Source organism: Lissotriton vulgaris, chromosome 2_1 (assembly GCF_964263255.1).
Source record: "Lissotriton vulgaris chromosome 2_1, aLisVul1.2, whole genome shotgun sequence".
Taxonomy (NCBI): domain Eukaryota; kingdom Metazoa; phylum Chordata; class Amphibia; order Caudata; family Salamandridae; genus Lissotriton; species Lissotriton vulgaris.
Window position 1 is genome coordinate 699,186,413 of NC_141687.1, and position 23,621 is coordinate 699,210,033.

The window sequence follows — 23,621 nt, forward strand, 5'->3', positions numbered from 1 at the left end:
GTGTTCTTAGATGTGGTTATTTCAATCAGCGGAACGACACTGGCTACAAAAACCTACAATAAACCTACTGCAAAAAATAATCTCCTGCAATTTAACAGCTTTCATCCGCCGCCCGTTAAAGAAAATCTACCTTACGGGCAATATCTCAGGCTGCGGAGAAATTGTAGCACAACCACAGATTTCAAAATTCAATCAGCTAATCTGACCGAAAAATTGAGAAATAGAGGCTATCCTGACTCCACCTAAACAAGGGATTCAAAAGAGCTAAAAATCAGCCAAGGGAGGCTCTCCTTGAGGAAAGAACAAATAATTCAGATCAGATTCCACTCACCTGTGTCACGACATACAGCAGCCTCTCCAACACCATGAAAAAGAGTATAAATAACACTGGAGTATTGTAAGAACCTTTAAAAAGGATTGGGAAAAACCCCTTTTTCCTTTAAAAAGGGACGCAGTCTACGAGATACGCTGGTCCACACACGCCCAAAAGAGAATCCACTGAATATCACACCATCAGTAACAACATCGTGGGACTCCCTAAAATCACCGGCCATTATCCCTGCTCGGATTGTAGTGTTTGCCATTTAACACAACCTACAAAAACCTTGGCATTGGAAGAAGGGAAAGTGTGGACGCAACGCGTTCATACGAATTGCAACTCATGCAATGTGGTCTATCTGATCACATGTTCCTGTAACCTTCGGTACGTGGGCATGACCACTAGAAAAGTGAAACAAAGGATCTGCGAACACCGAAGTAATATAAGGTGCAAGAAAGTAACCACTAAGCTGAGCCGCCATTTCCTAGAAAAGAATCATACCACCAATGACATGACGTGGACTGTCATTGAAGCAATTGATGGTGCAAGGAACGTACAAAACAGACTGTTCGAAAAGGAACAGCGTTGGGTATACCGTCTGGGGACAAATGTCAATGGGCTCAACGACGATATCCCCTGGAATACAGTCCTAACATGAACTCCTTAACTCCAGAAGGCTGACAAATACTACACAGAACTGATCTGATTAAAAATATGCAATATTCGATTTATTTTTCTAAAAAACTCTGTGTTCTTTAACATCTCAGTTCACAGATCAATCCATGTGTACAAATTCACAATCTCTTTTTTGCCAGTATGTGCTCTTTCACACTGTCCCTCCTTATTAACCCACCGGGTTATAGCTGTTTCGAAATCTTGCCGACCGCAATAACTAATCCCTCGCTATCTTTTCCGATAGACAACATTTGCCCTTGGTTGTCATGACAATTATCAGCGTGTACACACCCCCCTGAGGTTTAGCGTAGGGATAGGCTTCTTAATTCAAGCCTCGGTCCGATTTTAAACATGCATCCGCCTTAGTGGGCGTGTGCGCCCCAAGCCTCGCTTTCGTCTAGACACGCCCATCGCGAAAACAGCGAGGCACGCCCAAACCCGGAATCGAGCGCGTAAACAAAGCGCTCTTATACGCATTCACCGGCCCCGCTTCCCATCGTCGGGGTCCGGTCTAGAGGGTTGCAACAGGTTTAAAAGCGGGCTGTGAGCGCTGAGGGCGTGAGTCTACATCCACAGCGGAACGATTACTACGACTAACAAAGCTAAGTGCCTGTGTGTTGTATGGGTTATGCTGACATTTCGACTCTGTACTTTTTCTTAGGATGTGCCAAGCGCGCTCCAACCCCCCTCCCGAGACCCATGGTGCAAGTAGCGCCCAATTTTAAAGTGAGATGTTCTCCATATTTCACCATCTTGTGGGGGTCACTGACCATTTGGTCAAATTGATCCTTTCTCATGGAGAATTCACATCGCGTTTTTATCTCCTTCACTACAACAGTAGTTTTTAAAACCACCTCTAGCACTTCACCTCCTAGCAAGTACTAATATCCCCAAAGGGCTACTTGGATGGTGCATAAGTTATCTGTTATTGTGTGCACACATAGGTTTGCCACCATCTTAGGAGCACTATGATAAGTCTACGCTGGCATATACTAATTGTATGTATGTCTTTATGTGTTTGTTTGTATATCTTTTCCTACAGGTGCTGATACACCCCCAATTTTGGGGTTTTTTGGATTGAGCAAATTGCTCTCCTAATTTTTAAGCACTTTTTTCACCTTTCCTTTTCACTTTCACGCCCCCAGGTCAGGGTGGACTATTAGAGTGTCCATACCGCCGGGGTTTTAGTCCTGAAGAATGCCATGGTGAATATATACCACATTGAAGGCAGAAACATGTTGACTGATTTTAATTAAATTTGTGGTATTTAGCTGAATTTAAACTAAACCCTAAAAACCTTGGCTATTAAATTCAGACACATATACCACTTACACGTGTCTTAGGGATCACTTATTAAAGTTTTTTTGATACCCTGTTAGTCACTTTTAATTTGAGAATCTTCACAACACATCCTCCCCACACAACCAGCTCCGCAGTCTTTCTGGCGTCGTAGCACACCGAAGAGACACTCGGTCTCTTCGGTGGGGCCCGATGATGAAGCATGACACTGACTAGGTCGGTGTGTGAGGGCTTTCCTACTCAAATAGAGTGACTGTGATCCCACTCAACTAGAGTGACTGTGATCAATACTATCCGCTTATCTTTTTGCTCCACATTTCTGGTAGCCGTGGGCTTGACCAGTTCAGACCTCTCTCTTTTTTTGTTGTTTGACACTTAACCGGGGACTAAGAGAGTGTCTTTGAAATCTCCCTACCTCTCTCTTTGTTGATACATATTATAGCAGCGCACAGCTGTGAGAGCTTTCTTTTACTGTGAGCAAGACAACAATAGCTTCCTTTGTTGCTTGTTCTTTTAACCTACATCTCACTATGGCGAACCTGGGTCTGACATACTCTGAGGCAGAAATCGAGGAGTTGATGTCAGATGCTGCAGTCTTTGCAGACCCTCACATATCACAGGCGATAGCCAACACTGCTGAATGGGACAGCCTGTCAGAAAAAAAGAAAGAGCACATTCGTACCGTCCTTCATGGTACAATCATGAAGGGCTATTTAACAACCAACACAGCACCAAAAGGACTTTTGGTGACTAATGCCCCACGCATCTTTCTGAATGATGCTGCCTTCCGGAAGGACTGGGCCGCAATCGCATGGCACTGCACACGCGATTGGATGGTCCTGATAATCAAAACAGCCTTAAGACTCTCGGAATCCATCATGATAGAAATCAGGGAAACAGAGACTCACTTCAAAGCCACGATCACCGGCTATAAAAAACGACTAAGTGAACTTAACAAGGAGATGAGCGAATACAAAGACAACCTAATGCAATCAAAGGTGACAAAACTTCAAAAAGACCAAAAGAAATTTGAGTTTGAGAAAGTATATCCCTACTCTGCGGCCTCATTCACTCCACCAGCACGTAATGCCAACAACCCAGACTACTCAGATGATGACTCATCGAATAGCAGCGGTTCTAGTAACAACTCCTTCAAACAAACTAAAAGAAGGGGTAACCGTGGCAATAGAACGAATAGAAGTGGACATGGAAATCAAGGCAACCACCAACAGTGGTACCCCCCACAAATGGGGATGGGTGCCCACCCATATGCTTTCCAACAGCCACCTTTTCCTTTTATGGGCTGGAACCCAGGCTTCATGCCCCCGGCCAACTACCAACAACAGTACAGACAGCCTTTTTTAGAGAGCGGCCGGAGAGGCCGAGGCAAGAGGAGAGGGAACACCAGAGTATCCTGGCAGGAAGAAGACTCAGTAGCGAACCACACCCGGAGCAACCAGCAGCCGGGTCCGAGCGGAGTCTAAGTCTAGTGACTAACCTATCCACTAGAGTACTTACCCCTGTGGAGATCAAAGTTTTGGAGAAGGGGCTGGGTTTTGTCCCCACAGCCAAACCGGATAAATTCAAAATGCACTGCGAATTAGCAGGGTTCTTTCGCAAATTGAAACTGAAAGCCTTTTTTGACGGAAAAATAGACCCACTAGAATCAATCAGGAAAGGTGACACAGGTTTGAGACCTAATTCCACCTTCATCCCACCCTCACATACAATACCGGCAGCCATAACTGCTTTTGAGCAAGCGGTATTTAAGGACCTAGAACATTGCCAAAACCCGAAAACATTCGGGAATTTCAGTACTGCTGAATTTGAGGCATTGCAACAGTTAAAAAACGACACCTCCATAACCATAAAACCCGCGGACAAGGGCGGAGGGATCGTCATCCAAGACACAACTGCGTATGAGACCACCTGCAAAAATCTACTCAGTGACGTTAGAAATTACACGCCACTGGCATTGGATCCAACCCCAGATCTTGCTAAAAGAATTAGCTCTATGGTAAAACAAGCAGAGGACCAAAACCAGATTTCCAAGAATGAAGCTGCATTTTTGAATAATACAAGTAGTATAATACCCTACTTCTACACTTTGCCGAAAATGCATAAAAACAAACTCCCTCCACCTGGACGCCCAATCGTCTCTGGCATAGGGTCACTTCTGGAACCGTTATCACAATTTTGTGATCATTTTTTAAAACCATTAGTCCAGTCTACACCGACTTACCTGAAGGACACCAAGAGCCTGTTACGACTTCTGACAGAAATAAACTTTCCTGAAAACTCTATCACCCTTGTAACACTAGACGTGGAAAGCCTCTATACTAGCATTCCGCAGGATGATACAATCGAGGTCCTAAAAAAGGCCCTAGACTCAACCGACTGGGAATTCCAGACCCCAAAAAAATTCATCATCGATTGTGCCACAATAGCACTAAAAGAAAACTTTTTCTCATTTAAAAACAAACTGTACCTACAATGCTCTGGTACATCCATGGGCAGCACCTTCGCGCCGAGCGTGGCGGGGCTGTATGTGGCAGATTTTGAGGCTAAATATATCCTACCACCAACTGCTACCTTTTTTTCGTCAATGCTTTTGTGGAAACGCTACATTGACGACATCCTACTCATTTGGAATGGTAGTGATAATGACTTGAAAGATTTCCTTTCATGGATCAATACCTTAGACCCTAACCTAAGATTTACCAACACCACAAGCAGAAAAGAAATCGTGTTCTTAGATGTGGTTATTTCAATCAGCGGAACGACACTGGCTACAAAAACCTACAATAAACCTACTGCAAAAAATAATCTCCTGCAATTTAACAGCTTTCATCCGCGCCCGTTAAAAGAAAATCTACCTTACGGGCAATATCTCAGGCTGCGGAGAAATTGTAGCACAACCACAGATTTCAAAATTCAATCAGCTAATCTGACCGAAAAATTGAGAAATAGAGGCTATCCTGACTCCACCCTAAACAAGGGATTCAAAAGAGCTAAAAATCAGCCAAGGGAGGCTCTCCTTGAGGAAAGAACAAATAATTCAGATCAGATTCCACTCACCTGTGTCACGACATACAGCAGCCTCTCCAACACCATGAAAAAGAGTATAAATAAACACTGGAGTATTGTAAGAACCTTTAAAAAGGATTGGGAAAAACCCCTTTTTTCCTTTAAAAAGGGACGCAGTCTACGAGATACGCTGGTCCACACACGCCCAAAAGAGAATCCACTGAATATCACACCATCAGTAACAACATCGTGGGGACTCCCTAAAATCACCGGCCATTATCCCTGCTCGGATTGTAGTGTTTGCCATTTAACACAACCTACAAAAACCTTGGCATTGGAAGAAGGGAAAGTGTGGACGCAACGCGTTCATACGAATTGCAACTCATGCAATGTGGTCTATCTGATCACATGTTCCTGTAACCTTCGGTACGTGGGCATGACCACTAGAAAAGTGAAACAAAGGATCTGCGAACACCGAAGTAATATAAGGTGCAAGAAAGTAACCACTAAGCTGAGCCGCCATTTCCTAGAAAAGAATCATACCACCAATGACATGACGTGGACTGTCATTGAAGCAATTGATGGTGCAAGGAACGTACAAAACAGACTGTTCGAAAAGGAACAGCGTTGGGTATACCGTCTGGGGACAAATGTCAATGGGCTCAACGACGATATCCCCTGGAATACAGTCCTAACATGAACTCCTTAACTCCAGAAGGCTGACAAATACTACACAGAACTGATCTGATTAAAAATATGCAATATTCGATTTATTTTTCTAAAAAACTCTGTGTTCTTTAACATCTCAGTTCACAGATCAATCCATGTGTACAAATTCACAATCTCTTTTTTGCCAGTATGTGCTCTTTCACACTGTCCCTCCTTATTAACCCACCGGGTTATAGCTGTTTCGAAATCTTGCCGACCGCAATAACTAATCCCTCGCTATCTTTTCCGATAGACAACATTTGCCCTTGGTTGTCATGACAATTATCAGCGTGTACACACCCCCCTGAGGTTTAGCGTAGGGATAGGCTTCTTAATTCAAGCCTCGGTCCGATTTTAAACATGCATCCGCCTTAGTGGGCGTGTGCGCCCCAAGCCTCGCTTTCGTCTAGACACGCCCATCGCGAAAACAGCGAGGCACGCCCAAACCCGGAATCGAGCGCGTAAACAAAGCGCTCTTATACGCATTCACCGGCCCCGCTTCCCATCGTCGGGGTCCGGTCTAGAGGGTTGCAACAGGTTTAAAAGCGGGCTGTGAGCGCTGAGGGCGTGAGTCTACATCCACAGCGGAACGATTACTACGACTAACAAAGCTAAGTGCCTGTGTGTTGTATGGGTTATGCTGACATTTCGACTCTGTACTTTTTCTTAGGATGTGCCAAGCGCGCTCCAACCCCCCTCCCGAGACCCATGGTGCAAGTAGCGCCCAATTTTAAAGTGAGATGTTCTCCATATTTCACCATCTTGTGGGGGTCACTGACCATTTGGTCAAATTGATCCTTTCTCATGGAGAATTCACATCACGTTTTTATCTCCTTCACTACAACAGTAGTTTTTAAAACCACCTCTAGCACTTCACCTCCTAGCAAGTACTAATATCCCCAAAGGGCTACTTGGATGGTGCATAAGTTATCTGTTATTGTGTGCACACATAGGTTTGCCACCATCTTAGGAGCACTATGATAAGTCTACGCTGGCATATACTAATTGTATGTATGTCTTTATGTGTTTGTTTGTATATCTTTTCCTACAGGTGCTGATACACCCCCAATTTTGGGGTTTTTTGGATTGAGCAAATTGCTCTCCTAATTTTTAAGCACTTTTTTCACCTTTCCTTTTCACTTTCACGCCCCCAGGTCAGGGTGGACTATTAGAGTGTCCATACCGCCGGGGTTTTAGTCCTGAAGAATGCCATGGTGAATATATACCACATTGAAGGCAGAAACATGTTGACTGATTTTAATTAAATTTGTGGTATTTAGCTGAATTTAAACTAAACCCTAAAAACCTTGGCTATTAAATTCAGACACATATACCACTTACACGTGTCTTAGGGATCACTTATTAAAGTTTTTTTGATACCCTGTTAGTCACTTTTAATTTGAGAATCTTCACAACACATCCTCCCCACACAACCAGCTCCGCAGTCTTTCTGGCGTCGTAGCACACCGAAGAGACACTCGGTCTCTTCGGTGGGGCCCGATGATGAAGCATGACACTGACTAGGCCGGTGTGTGAGGGCTTTCCTACTCAAATAGAGTGACTGTGATCCCACTCAACTAGAGTGACTGTGATCAATACTATCCGCTTATCTTTTTGCTCCACATTTCTGGTAGCCGTGGGCTTGACCAGTTCAGACCTCTCTCTTTTTTTGTTGTTTGACACTTAACCGGGGACTAAGAGAGTGTCTTTGAAATCTCCCTACCTCTCTCTTTGTTGATACATATTATAGCAGCGCACAGCTGTGAGAGCTTTCTTTTACTGTGAGCAAGACAACAATAGCTTCCTTTGTTGCTTGTTCTTTTAACCTACATCTCACTATGGCGAACCTGGGTCTGACATACTCTGAGGCAGAAATCGAGGAGTTGATGTCAGATGCTGCAGTCTTTGCAGACCCTCACATATCACAGGCGATAGCCAACACTGCTGAATGGGACAGCCTGTCAGAAAAAAAGAAAGAGCACATTCGTACCGTCCTTCATGGTACAATCATGAAGGGCTATTTAACAACCAACACAGCACCAAAAGGACTTTTGGTGACTAATGCCCCACGCATCTTTCTGAATGATGCTGCCTTCCGGAAGGACTGGGCCGCAATCGCATGGCACTGCACACGCGATTGGATGGTCCTGATAATCAAAACAGCCTTAAGACTCTCGGAATCCATCATGATAGAAATCAGGGAAACAGAGACTCACTTCAAAGCCACGATCACCGGCTATAAAAAACGACTAGATGAACTTAACAAGGAGATGAGCGAATACAAAGACAACCTAATGCAATCAAAGGTGACAAAACTTCAAAAAGACCAAAAGAAATTTGAGTTTGAGAAAGTATATCCCTACTCTGCGGCCTCATTCACTCCACCAGCACGTAATGCCAACAACCCAGACTACTCAGATGATGACTCATCGAATAGCAGCGGTTCTAGTAACAACTCCTTCAAACAAACTAAAAGAAGGGGTAACCGTGGCAATAGAACGAATAGAAGTGGACATGGAAATCAAGGCAACCACCAACAGTGGTACCCCCCACAAATGGGGATGGGTGCCCACCCATATGCTTTCCAACAGCCACCTTTTCCTTTTATGGGCTGGAACCCAGGCTTCATGCCCCCGGCCAACTACCAACAACAGTACAGACAGCCTTTTTTAGAGAGCGGCCGGAGAGGCCGAGGCAAGAGGAGAGGGAACACCAGAGTATCCTGGCAGGAAGAAGACTCAGTAGCGAACCACACCCGGAGCAACCAGCAGCCGGGTCCGAGCGGAGCCTAAGTCTAGTGACTAACCTATCCACTAGAGTACTTACCCCTGTGGAGATCAAAGTTTTGGAGAAGGGGCTGGGTTTTGTCCCCACAGCCAAACCGGATAAATTCAAAATGCACTGCGAATTAGCAGGGTTCTTTCGCAAATTGAAACTGAAAGCCTTTTTTGACGGAAAAATAGACCCACTAGAATCAATCAGGAAAGGAGACACAGGTTTGAGACCTAATTCCACCTTCATCCCACCCTCACATACAATACCGGCAGCCATAACTGCTTTTGAGCAAGCGGTATTTAAGGACCTAGAACATTGCCAAAACCCGAAAACATTCGGGAATTTCAGTACTGCTGAATTTGAGGCATTGCAACAGTTAAAAAACGACACCTCCATAACCATAAAACCCGCGGACAAGGGCGGAGGGATCGTCATCCAAGACACAACTGCGTATGAGACCACCTGCAAAAATCTACTCAGTGACGTTAGAAATTACACGCCACTGGCATTGGATCCAACCCCAGATCTTGCTAAAAGAATTAGCTCTATGGTAAAACAAGCAGAGGACCAAAACCAGATTTCCAAGAATGAAGCTGCATTTTTGAATAATACAAGTAGTATAATACCCTACTTCTACACTTTGCCGAAAATGCATAAAAACAAACTCCCTCCACCTGGACGCCCAATCGTCTCTGGCATAGGGTCACTTCTGGAACCGTTATCACAATTTTGTGATCATTTTTTAAAACCATTAGTCCAGTCTACACCGACTTACCTGAAGGACACCAAGAGCCTGTTACGACTTCTGACAGAAATAAACTTTCCTGAAAACTCTATCACCCTTGTAACACTAGACGTGGAAAGCCTCTATACTAGCATTCCGCAGGATGATACAATCGAGGTCCTAAAAAAGGCCCTAGACTCAACCGACTGGGAATTCCAGACCCCAAAAAAATTCATCATCGATTGTGCCACAATAGCACTAAAAGAAAACTTTTTTTCATTTAAAAACAAACTGTACCTACAATGCTCTGGTACATCCATGGGCAGCACCTTCGCGCCGAGCGTGGCGGGGCTGTATGTGGCAGATTTTGAGGCTAAATATATCCTACCACCAACTGCTACCTTTTTTTCGTCAATGCTTTTGTGGAAACGCTACATTGACGACATCCTACTCATTTGGAATGGTAGTGATAATGACTTGAAAGATTTCCTTTCATGGATCAATACCTTAGACCCTAACCTAAGATTTACCAACACCACAAGCAGAAAAGAAATCGTGTTCTTAGATGTGGTTATTTCAATCAGCGGAACGACACTGGCTACAAAAACCTACAATAAACCTACTGCAAAAAATAATCTCCTGCAATTTAACAGCTTTCATCCGCGCCCGTTAAAAGAAAATCTACCTTACGGGCAATATCTCAGGCTGCGGAGAAATTGTAGCACAACCACAGATTTCAAAATTCAATCAGCTAATCTGACCGAAAAATTGAGAAATAGAGGCTATCCTGACTCCACCCTAAACAAGGGATTCAAAAGAGCTAAAAATCAGCCAAGGGAGGCTCTCCTTGAGGAAAGAACAAATAATTCAGATCAGATTCCACTCACCTGTGTCACGACATACAGCAGCCTCTCCAACACCATGAAAAAGAGTATAAATAAACACTGGAGTATTGTAAGAACCTTTAAAAAGGATTGGGAAAAACCCCTTTTTTCCTTTAAAAAGGGACGCAGTCTACGAGATACGCTGGTCCACACACGCCCAAAAGAGAATCCACTGAATATCACACCATCAGTAACAACATCGTGGGGACTCCCTAAAATCACCGGCCATTATCCCTGCTCGGATTGTAGTGTTTGCCATTTAACACAACCTACAAAAACCTTGGCATTGGAAGAAGGGAAAGTGTGGACGCAACGCGTTCATACGAATTGCAACTCATGCAATGTGGTCTATCTGATCACATGTTCCTGTAACCTTCGGTACGTGGGCATGACCACTAGAAAAGTGAAACAAAGGATCTGCGAACACCGAAGTAATATAAGGTGCAAGAAAGTAACCACTAAGCTGAGCCGCCATTTCCTAGAAAAGAATCATACCACCAATGACATGACGTGGACTGTCATTGAAGCAATTGATGGTGCAAGGAACGTACAAAACAGACTGTTCGAAAAGGAACAGCGTTGGGTATACCGTCTGGGGACAAATGTCAATGGGCTCAACGACGATATCCCCTGGAATACAGTCCTAACATGAACTCCTTAACTCCAGAAGGCTGACAAATACTACACAGAACTGATCTGATTAAAAATATGCAATATTCGATTTATTTTTCTAAAAAACTCTGTGTTCTTTAACATCTCAGTTCACAGATCAATCCATGTGTACAAATTCACAATCTCTTTTTTGCCAGTATGTGCTCTTTCACACTGTCCCTCCTTATTAACCCACCGGGTTATAGCTGTTTCGAAATCTTGCCGACCGCAATAACTAATCCCTCGCTATCTTTTCCGATAGACAACATTTGCCCTTGGTTGTCATGACAATTATCAGCGTGTACACACCCCCCTGAGGTTTAGCGTAGGGATAGGCTTCTTAATTCAAGCCTCGGTCCGATTTTAAACATGCATCCGCCTTAGTGGGCGTGTGCGCCCCAAGCCTCGCTTTCGTCTAGACACGCCCATCGCGAAAACAGCGAGGCACGCCCAAACCCGGAATCGAGCGCGTAAACAAAGCGCTCTTATACGCATTCACCGGCCCCGCTTCCCATCGTCGGGGTCCGGTCTAGAGGGTTGCAACAGGTTTAAAAGCGGGCTGTGAGCGCTGAGGGCGTGAGTCTACATCCACAGCGGAACGATTACTACGACTAACAAAGCTAAGTGCCTGTGTGTTGTATGGGTTATGCTGACATTTCGACTCTGTACTTTTTCTTAGGATGTGCCAAGCGCGCTCCAACCCCCCTCCCGAGACCCATGGTGCAAGTAGCGCCCAATTTTAAAGTGAGATGTTCTCCATATTTCACCATCTTGTGGGGGTCACTGACCATTTGGTCAAATTGATCCTTTCTCATGGAGAATTCACATCACGTTTTTATCTCCTTCACTACAACAGTAGTTTTTAAAACCACCTCTAGCACTTCACCTCCTAGCAAGTACTAATATCCCCAAAGGGCTACTTGGATGGTGCATAAGTTATCTGTTATTGTGTGCACACATAGGTTTGCCACCATCTTAGGAGCACTATGATAAGTCTACGCTGGCATATACTAATTGTATGTATGTCTTTATGTGTTTGTTTGTATATCTTTTCCTACAGGTGCTGATACACCCCCAATTTTGGGGTTTTTTGGATTGAGCAAATTGCTCTCCTAATTTTTAAGCACTTTTTTCACCTTTCCTTTTCACTTTCACGCCCCCAGGTCAGGGTGGACTATTAGAGTGTCCATACCGCCGGGGTTTTAGTCCTGAAGAATGCCATGGTGAATATATACCACATTGAAGGCAGAAACATGTTGACTGATTTTAATTAAATTTGTGGTATTTAGCTGAATTTAAACTAAACCCTAAAAACCTTGGCTATTAAATTCAGACACATATACCACTTACACGTGTCTTAGGGATCACTTATTAAAGTTTTTTTGATACCCTGTTAGTCACTTTTAATTTGAGAATCTTCACAACACATCCTCCCCACACAACCAGCTCCGCAGTCTTTCTGGCGTCGTAGCACACCGAAGAGACACTCGGTCTCTTCGGTGGGGCCCGATGATGAAGCATGACACTGACTAGGTCGGTGTGTGAGGGCTTTCCTACTCAAATAGAGTGACTGTGATCCCACTCAACTAGAGTGACTGTGATCAATACTATCCGCTTATCTTTTTGCTCCACATTTCTGGTAGCCGTGGGCTTGACCAGTTCAGACCTCTCTCTTTTTTTGTTGTTTGACACTTAACCGGGGACTAAGAGAGTGTCTTTGAAATCTCCCTACCTCTCTCTTTGTTGATACATATTATAGCAGCGCACAGCTGTGAGAGCTTTCTTTTACTGTGAGCAAGACAACAATAGCTTCCTTTGTTGCTTGTTCTTTTAACCTACATCTCACTATGGCGAACCTGGGTCTGACATACTCTGAGGCAGAAATCGAGGAGTTGATGTCAGATGCTGCAGTCTTTGCAGACCCTCACATATCACAGGCGATAGCCAACACTGCTGAATGGGACAGCCTGTCAGAAAAAAAGAAAGAGCACATTCGTACCGTCCTTCATGGTACAATCATGAAGGGCTATTTAACAACCAACACAGCACCAAAAGGACTTTTGGTGACTAATGCCCCACGCATCTTTCTGAATGATGCTGCCTTCCGGAAGGACTGGGCCGCAATCGCATGGCACTGCACACGCGATTGGATGGTCCTGATAATCAAAACAGCCTTAAGACTCTCGGAATCCATCATGATAGAAATCAGGGAAACAGAGACTCACTTCAAAGCCACGATCACCGGCTATAAAAAACGACTAGATGAACTTAACAAGGAGATGAGCGAATACAAAGACAACCTAATGCAATCAAAGGTGACAAAACTTCAAAAAGACCAAAAGAAATTTGAGTTTGAGAAAGTATATCCCTACTCTGCGGCCTCATTCACTCCACCAGCACGTAATGCCAACAACCCAGACTACTCAGATGATGACTCATCGAATAGCAGCGGTTCTAGTAACAACTCCTTCAAACAAACTAAAAGAAGGGGTAACCGTGGCAATAGAACGAATAGAAGTGGACATGGAAATCAAGGCAACCACCAACAGTGGTACCCCCCACAAATGGGGATGGGTGCCCACCCATATGCTTTCCAACAGCCACCTTTTCCTTTTATGGGCTGGAACCCAGGCTTCATGCCCCCGGCCAACTACCAACAACAGTACAGACAGCCTTTTTTAGAGAGCGGCCGGAGAGGCCGAGGCAAGAGGAGAGGGAACACCAGAGTATCCTGGCAGGAAGAAGACTCAGTAGCGAACCACACCCGGAGCAACCAGCAGCCGGGTCCGAGCGGAGCCTAAGTCTAGTGACTAACCTATCCACTAGAGTACTTACCCCTGTGGAGATCAAAGTTTTGGAGAAGGGGCTGGGTTTTGTCCCCACAGCCAAACCGGATAAATTCAAAATGCACTGCGAATTAGCAGGGTTCTTTCGCAAATTGAAACTGAAAGCCTTTTTTGACGGAAAAATAGACCCACTAGAATCAATCAGGAAAGGTGACACAGGTTTGAGACCTAATTCCACCTTCATCCCACCCTCACATACAATACCGGCAGCCATAACTGCTTTTGAGCAAGCGGTATTTAAGGACCTAGAACATTGCCAAAACCCGAAAACATTCGGGAATTTCAGTACTGCTGAATTTGAGGCATTGCAACAGTTAAAAAACGACACCTCCATAACCATAAAACCCGCGGACAAGGGCGGAGGGATCGTCATCCAAGACACAACTGCGTATGAGACCACCTGCAAAAATCTACTCAGTGACGTTAGAAATTACACGCCACTGGCATTGGATCCAACCCCAGATCTTGCTAAAAGAATTAGCTCTATGGTAAAACAAGCAGAGGACCAAAACCAGATTTCCAAGAATGAAGCTGCATTTTTGAATAATACAAGTAGTATAATACCCTACTTCTACACTTTGCCGAAAATGCATAAAAACAAACTCCCTCCACCTGGACGCCCAATCGTCTCTGGCATAGGGTCACTTCTGGAACCGTTATCACAATTTTGTGATCATTTTTTAAAACCATTAGTCCAGTCTACACCGACTTACCTGAAGGACACCAAGAGCCTGTTACGACTTCTGACAGAAATAAACTTTCCTGAAAACTCTATCACCCTTGTAACACTAGACGTGGAAAGCCTCTATACTAGCATTCCGCAGGATGATACAATCGAGGTCCTAAAAAAGGCCCTAGACTCAACCGACTGGGAATTCCAGACCCCAAAAAAATTCATCATCGATTGTGCCACAATAGCACTAAAAGAAAACTTTTTTTCATTTAAAAACAAACTGTACCTACAATGCTCTGGTACATCCATGGGCAGCACCTTCGCGCCGAGCGTGGCGGGGCTGTATGTGGCAGATTTTGAGGCTAAATATATCCTACCACCAACTGCTACCTTTTTTTCGTCAATGCTTTTGTGGAAACGCTACATTGACGACATCCTACTCATTTGGAATGGTAGTGATAATGACTTGAAAGATTTCCTTTCATGGATCAATACCTTAGACCCTAACCTAAGATTTACCAACACCACAAGCAGAAAAGAAATCGTGTTCTTAGATGTGGTTATTTCAATCAGCGGAACGACACTGGCTACAAAAACCTACAATAAACCTACTGCAAAAAATAATCTCCTGCAATTTAACAGCTTTCATCCGCGCCCGTTAAAAGAAAATCTACCTTACGGGCAATATCTCAGGCTGCGGAGAAATTGTAGCACAACCACAGATTTCAAAATTCAATCAGCTAATCTGACCGAAAAATTGAGAAATAGAGGCTATCCTGACTCCACCCTAAACAAGGGATTCAAAAGAGCTAAAAATCAGCCAAGGGAGGCTCTCCTTGAGGAAAGAACAAATAATTCAGATCAGATTCCACTCACCTGTGTCACGACATACAGCAGCCTCTCCAACACCATGAAAAAGAGTATAAATAAACACTGGAGTATTGTAAGAACCTTTAAAAAGGATTGGGAAAAACCCCTTTTTTCCTTTAAAAAGGGACGCAGTCTACGAGATACGCTGGTCCACACACGCCCAAAAGAGAATCCACTGAATATCACACCATCAGTAACAACATCGTGGGGACTCCCTAAAATCACCGGCCATTATCCCTGCTCGGATTGTAGTGTTTGCCATTTAACACAACCTACAAAAACCTTGGCATTGGAAGAAGGGAAAGTGTGGACGCAACGCGTTCATACGAATTGCAACTCATGCAATGTGGTCTATCTGATCACATGTTCCTGTAACCTTCGGTACGTGGGCATGACCACTAGAAAAGTGAAACAAAGGATCTGCGAACACCGAAGTAATATAAGGTGCAAGAAAGTAACCACTAAGCTGAGCCGCCATTTCCTAGAAAAGAATCATACCACCAATGACATGACGTGGACTGTCATTGAAGCAATTGATGGTGCAAGGAACGTACAAAACAGACTGTTCGAAAAGGAACAGCGTTGGGTATACCGTCTGGGGACAAATGTCAATGGGCTCAACGACGATATCCCCTGGAATACAGTCCTAACATGAACTCCTTAACTCCAGAAGGCTGACAAATACTACACAGAACTGATCTGATTAAAAATATGCAATATTCGATTTATTTTTCTAAAAAACTCTGTGTTCTTTAACATCTCAGTTCACAGATCAATCCATGTGTACAAATTCACAATCTCTTTTTTGCCAGTATGTGCTCTTTCACACTGTCCCTCCTTATTAACCCACCGGGTTATAGCTGTTTCAAAATCTTGCCGACCGCAATAACTAATCCCTCGCTATCTTTTCCGATAGACAACATTTGCCCTTGGTTGTCATGACAATTATCAGCGTGTACACACCCCCCTGAGGTTTAGCGTAGGGATAGGCTTCTTAATTCAAGCCTCGGTCCGATTTTAAACATGCATCCGCCTTAGTGGGCGTGTGCGCCCCAAGCCTCGCTTTCGTCTAGACACGCCCATCGCGAAAACAGCGAGGCACGCCCAAACCCGGAATCGAGCGCGTAAACAAAGCGCTCTTATACGCATTCACCGGCCCCGCTTCCCATCGTCGGGGTCCGGTCTAGAGGGTTGCAACAGGTTTAAAAGCGGGCTGTGAGCGCTGAGGGCGTGAGTCTACATCCACAGCGGAACGATTACTACGACTAACAAAGCTAAGTGCCTGTGTGTTGTATGGGTTATGCTGACATTTCGACTCTGTACTTTTTCTTAGGATGTGCCAAGCGCGCTCCAACCCCCCTCCCGAGACCCATGGTGCAAGTAGCGCCCAATTTTAAAGTGAGATGTTCTCCATATTTCACCATCTTGTGGGGGTCACTGACCATTTGGTCAAATTGATCCTTTCTCATGGAGAATTCACATCGCGTTTTTATCTCCTTCACTACAACAGTAGTTTTTAAAACCACCTCTAGCACTTCACCTCCTAGCAAGTACTAATATCCCCAAAGGGCTACTTGGATGGTGCATAAGTTATCTGTTATTGTGTGCACACATAGGTTTGCCACCATCTTAGGAGCACTATGATAAGTCTACGCTGGCATATACTAATTGTATGTATGTCTTTATGTGTTTGTTTGTATATCTTTTCCTACAGGTGCTGATACACCCCCAATTTTGGGGTTTTTTGGATTGAGCAAATTGCTCTCCTAATTTTTAAGCACTTTTTTCACCTTTCCTTTTCACTTTCACGCCCCCAGGTCAGGGTGGACTATTAGAGTGTCCATACCGCCGGGGTTTTAGTCCTGAAGAATGCCATGGTGAATATATACCACATTGAAGGCAGAAACATGTTGACTGATTTTAATTAAATTTGTGGTATTTAGCTGAATTTAAACTAAACCCTAAAAACCTTGGCTATTAAATTCAGACACATATACCACTTACACGTGTCTTAGGGATCACTTATTAAAGTTTTTTTGATACCCTGTTAGTCACTTTTAATTTGAGAATCTTCACAACACATCCTCCCCACACAACCAGCTCCGCAGTCTTTCTGGCGTCGTAGCACACCGAAGAGACACTCGGTCTCTTCGGTGGGGCCCGATGATGAAGCATGACACTGACTAGGTCGGTGTGTGAGGGCTTTCCTACTCAAATAGAGTGACTGTGATCCCACTCAACTAGAGTGACTGTGATCAATACTATCCGCTTATCTTTTTGCTCCACATTTCTGGTAGCCGTGGGCTTGACCAGTTCAGACCTCTCTCTTTTTTTGTTGTTTGACACTTAGCGGGGACTAAGAGAGTGTCTTTGAAATCTCCCTACCTCTCTCTTTGTTGATACATTTCCAATAAAGGCAACAGAAGCGGAAAATTTGATCGATTGTACTAACTTTAGATCTGAAACCCGCTTGGTATTTAGACAAAATTGCCTTTTCGTCCAGCCAATCATTGACACGGAATAAAATGTGTCTTGTGCAAATTTTTTGCAGTATGTCCATTAAGCTTATCGGACGATAATTTGAGGGGTCCATCCTGTCACCTTTCTTGTAAATTAAAACAATTTCAGCCCGCTTCCAGCTTTCTGGGAAGTCTAGAGTTCGGGATAACTCGTTACACAAGTGGTTAATGTATGGAACCCAAATTTTTAGTTCGTGTTTATACAAGTCTCCCGGAATCTTGTCTAACCCAGGGGCTTTACCAGATTTAATCTGGTTTATCGCCAATTCTGTCTCACCTAGGGTGAACTCCAGGGTTTCCCCCAGAATGACATGGCTAGGAGTTCTATCAGTACTGGGTTCCTCATATGCCTTATAAAGTTCAGAAAAATGATTTACCCAAGTCCGTTCGTCTAGATAGACATCCTTTACCACTCTACCTTGGTGATTTCCGTTTGCTATCAGCCTCCAGAAGGCTACACTATCTCGTGTTTTTGCTGCTTGTAACAGGTCAGCCCATTTTGCTTCTTCCCATGCAACTTTACATGCCTTTTGGACCATTTTGTAATTATTCCTGGCTGATATAACATTCGTTTGGATCTTGGACTTGATTGCTGTCAGGAGTGCCCTCTTGGACTCCCTACAGTCCTTGTTGTACCAGGGTTTGCTATGGGGCAAATTGTGTGTCTTCTGCTGGCTTTTTTTCGGCATCTTGGTGACTAGGGGCTTTAGAGCGTTAAAAAATTTATGGTGTAGTTCCATAAAATGACTGTCGTGGCCTTCATTTGGGATGACATTTGGGTATGCTCTAAAGGTACTAGCAAAAAGCCTATAAATTTCTATTATGATTTCACTATCGCCCAATATTAGTGGCCATTTGAGAGAACGTCTGTTGTTACTGATGTGTAACTCAATTTGGTCACCACTATTTCCGTCTCCAATCGATGGAGACACTGTATCTCCAAATAGGGAGTCCTCGACATGAAGGGCCAGAGGGAAATGGTCACTCTCTAGTCTTTCAGTTACCTCCATGTCCAGAAGGAATTCCCATGAAGACAGAGAGGCTATAATGAAATCTATATTGCTTTTATAGTTCCCTCTATAGAACGTGGGCTTCCTCATGATGTCTGATGGTAGCCGTCCATTACAACGCTCTTGTGCAGTGTTCTGTACATAGTCTTGTCAATTGAAGAGCCAACGGAGAACATTTTACTGGTTTTGTGATTTCTAAAGCAGGGATCCCATTGGCCTCGTCTTCTTCTAGGAAGATGTCGCTAAGCCCCACAATAGGCTCATAGTTACAATTAAAGTCGCCTGATATAATGACATAGTTCGCTCTAGTATCTAGGTTACCCAATAAAAAGTCAAGGGATGTTAGTGTGGAAGATTCCCTAGTAATGGGGGTTGGTCTGTTGTAAACTTTAACTAGATACAGTTTTTTCTCTTTACGAGCCTCAATTTTCAAAATCAGAATATCAGGGGAGTTGGTATCCACCACTTCTATGTTCACTTTTAGATCTACCTTTACCCAGGTCAGTAACCCTCCCGAGGGTCTTCCACTCCTCGAGGGAATTGCATTGACACCATAAGATTTATATCCTAGCCTGTGTATAGTTTCAACCGCCCAGGTCTCTAGCAACATACAAAAATCAAAAGAGTCAATGAAACTTGCCCAGTCCGGGTCAATTAGATTTTTTGATAGCCCAGCTATATTCCAGGAGACCAGCTTTAAGGTTTGTCGAGGTTCCAAGAATTTTTGCATCAAAACATTTCCCCCCTCTGCAACCACTGAAATATGGCCTTCTCGATTAATTGCATCATGCTCTATAGACATTAGCTCATTTTGGGGTGCAACACTTCCCAATGGTATTGAACTATCCCCAATTATTGGAGCTAACACAGACGATAAGCTTACATTCCCTTCAGTTTCGGCTTCATAAGTATTAACACCATCTGTCTGTAAACAGAAAACACCCCTTTCCCCCAACAAGTTGGCATCCAACAATTTGTTTCCGTCAACCCCCCTAGACGCTTGGCATCAATCACAGTCGTCAAGCCCACTGAAGATGTCAAATCTGTTGGTAGTTTCTAAAGGGGTGAACGGTTTTAGATGGTCCATTCTTCTATTGTTAGTGTTAATTTGCCTATATGGGACATAGTTCCAACCAAAAGCATCAGGTGCCGGTGCATGATTTGGGTGAAAGAAAGGCTCCATAGGATTATGCCTAGTAAATGGTGGTATCATTTGGTGTATGTTACCAGCCCTCTGCATGACAGGTGGATAGGAGCAGGGCATAGTTTGAGATGTAGTATGGGAGGCTGGTTGTTGTTGGGAGGGAAAAACCACAGACCTTGGATAGAAAAAAGTCAAAGGTCTGGGTATTATGCAGTTGCTTGTGGTTCCCGGGGGCCAATTTAATACAAATTGGACTGCATTGGGATCCCTAAAGTTTACAACCACCACGTCCCCCTCGATGTTTTTTGGTCTGCTTCCCAGCCATTGAAGGCGTCGGACGTGGACAATTTCACCATTTATATGGGGTGCTATTGGTCTGTATAAACTTAACCAATGCATGATCTTATTTTTTAATTGTGCAAAGCCCTCCCTCTTGCTAGTAGGTAACACTGGGACTCCAGTTAGAACTACCACAAAGGGCACTGCCTCTGGTGGTAATTCTGGGTTTGGCACCAGTTTGGACCTTCCCCATCTTGGTTTTTGTCCCGTTACTTCAATTGATTGGCCTTCATTAGAGGAGCTAACTACCTTGTTAGATGGATTAGTTTTGGTAGTAGCTGGCTTAGAGGCCAAATTATTTGATAAATTTGTTGGTGATGGAATTGGTTTAGGAGTAATTATAGCAATCCCTTTAGGCACCGAGGTGGTAGGGATCGCCAACAGAATAGGGTTGGCTGTTGTTGCTTGGGAGGCTGGATTGGGCTTGGACACACTAGGTGCTTTATGTGTTACTAAATTCGATGATTTGGAATTTGCCTCGCCCTTATTCCCCAATGCACGCTCAAGTAAATTTAACCTTGACTCTATTTCAATCAGCCTTTCCAAGATTGATGCTGAATGGGTGTTAATTAAGTTTACTATCGAATCTAGAGTGGCAGAAGCGTGAGCAGTGGGGAGCGATTTAGGCAGCTCGGAAACTTCCATCATGTCCTCTACGACTATAGGTAAGATACGGGGTAAAGGAGATGTAATAGTAACTGGCCCTTCTGTAGCAGCAGAAGTGGTAATAACACTAGCTTCAGGGGTCTTGGCTTTTTTACCAAAATCAGAGTGGCTTATTTTTGGTTGCAATGGAATCCCCCCTTTTCGTCGTTTTTTGCATGGCGGAGGTCCATGTACCCTTGGAGCTGGTATGGATTTCTTTACTCTGCTTCGCACTATCTTTGATGGTAGTGGGGTAATAGGTATTAAAACATTAGGAGTGCTTGTATGTGTGGTAACGTCGGGACCTATAATATCCAGATGGGGAGAGTGATTTATACAAGGGTTAGAGACATCTAATACCACAGGTTGGCTATCAATTGTATCAGTTGTATGTACAATGACATCAATTGACTGAGTATTTACACTAAGATTCACTGAAGGTGTGGATGTTGGCGACAAGCGCCGATGCTTTAAACTTTCAACAGTGCGGCGGCGCTCGGCACGGCGCTCTGCCAAAACGATATCTAATGGCATATCCGGGGAAGCTTTAGTAAAATAGTCATCAAGGGTTTTGTTCAACAGTGCACCCTGTTTTTCGGCCATAGTCAAAAAAAATAAAGTCCCGCAGCGATAGAATACAAAGACACGCAAAATGTCAGTTATGATAACAATGGGTCACAGATTAAATACCAGGGATTTGGGTCCAGTCCGGTCTCCTCGGTTCTCGGAGGGTCTCAGAGGGTCCGCCCTTAGTCCGGGCTTTGTCCCGGGTGCTGTCCCGCACACGCGTCCCGCTAACGCGCAGGTCTTCTGTTGATAAATCAGCTGTGATTTGAGGGGGCGGAGTCACGGGAAGAGGCGGCAGGTGTGCTGGCTGGAACGCGCACAGCCTGCTGGCCCTCGCAGTCCCGTCCTCGTTGATGGCGACTCCCCACAATGATTCCAACGCCCAGCGGGGCTCCTTTGCACACAAATGCTTTGCCCTACGGGGCTCCTGACACCAGCACGGAAACAAGCAGCAAGGACTCCTTCACGAGCGGCACCCGCGGAGCGGGGGCCGCGAGGAGTTTTAACAGTCCAGCAGGGGGCGGAGACACGGGAAGAGGCGGCAGGTGTGCTGGCTGGAACGCGCACAGCCTGCTGGCCCTCGCAGTCCCGTCCTCGTTGATGGCGACTCCCCACAATGATTCCAACGCCCAGCGGGGCTCCTTTGCACACAAATGCTTTGCCCTACGGGGCTCCTGACACCAGCACGGAAACAAGCAGCAAGGACTCCTTCACGAGCGGCACCCGCGGAGCGGGGGCCGCGAGGAGTTTTAACAGTCCAGCAGGGGGCGGAGACACGGGAAGAGGCGGCAGGTGTGCTGGCTGGAACGCGCACAGCCTGCTGGCCCTCGCAGTCCCGTCCTCGTTGATGGCGACTCCCCACAATGATTCCAACGCCCAGCGGGGCTCCTTTGCACACAAATGCTTTGCCCTACGGGGCTCCTGACACCAGCACGGAAACAAGCAGCAAGGACTCCTTCAATTCTCGTCCCCGCCCGCCATGTGCTTCAAAACTGCATACGTATCTTGTGATATCAAGGTTGTGCAACCAGTACACAACAAGGAGTTACGAGTCCCATTTATACCGGCGCCATTTTGGGCGAGGCCGGGCAGGTCCAGGATATAGTCAAAATGTCTCCACCAACCAGCGGTCGGACCAGAACCCCTTTCGGCAGTCAAAAAAGGTTCAGTTAAATGACAACAGAAGAGATGGGCAACAAGAACCAACAGTCAAAAGAGGGGAGGGCAAGATCTAAAGCCATTGTTCTACAAACTCTCAACCAGCCTTGGATGGAAAAATCCTGAAGAATGTACAAACTGAAAACCAGTTTTTGTCTGTATAGCATCACCAGCAACGCTTGAGTCAGCTTTGTGTGAAGCCGCCATTTTGATTCAATCAATAGCATCCCCCTGCACACATTCAGGGACCTGGTGTCAGAGGGTGCGGTAGTGAATGGGGTGAAAGGGAGGTGTCAGGCGGGCACAGGGCCATTTTAGATGCCTTGACCAGACCCACTCTCTGCACGCTGCCGATCCTCAGCATGGCTCCCCACCCTCGCAAGCATCTCCCCCACGCACTGGTCACCCCCGCTCTCTCTCTCATGCATGGGCCATAAACCTCCCCCCATCTGCGCTGCTTTTCCCTGAGAATCACACCCTGTGCCCGCCCGACACCTCCCTTTCACCCTATTCACTACCGCACCCTCTGACACTCCTCTTCCTCTATGTCTGATTGTCCAGGCCGGTCCCAGGCTATCACCTAGCCGTGCAGATGTAGCTTATGGCCCCAACTGTAAAGAATCACCCCTTTTCAAAGGAGTTACAGTAGATCAAGGCCCCCACCTCATGAGATCCGTCACACCACACGCGTTCCTACTATCTGATAACGATCCTGTATTGTGATTGGGGAGGGGATTCTCACTGTAAGGGTGTGTGGGACCGAGCCTGAAGCGGAAGATTCCAGGGAT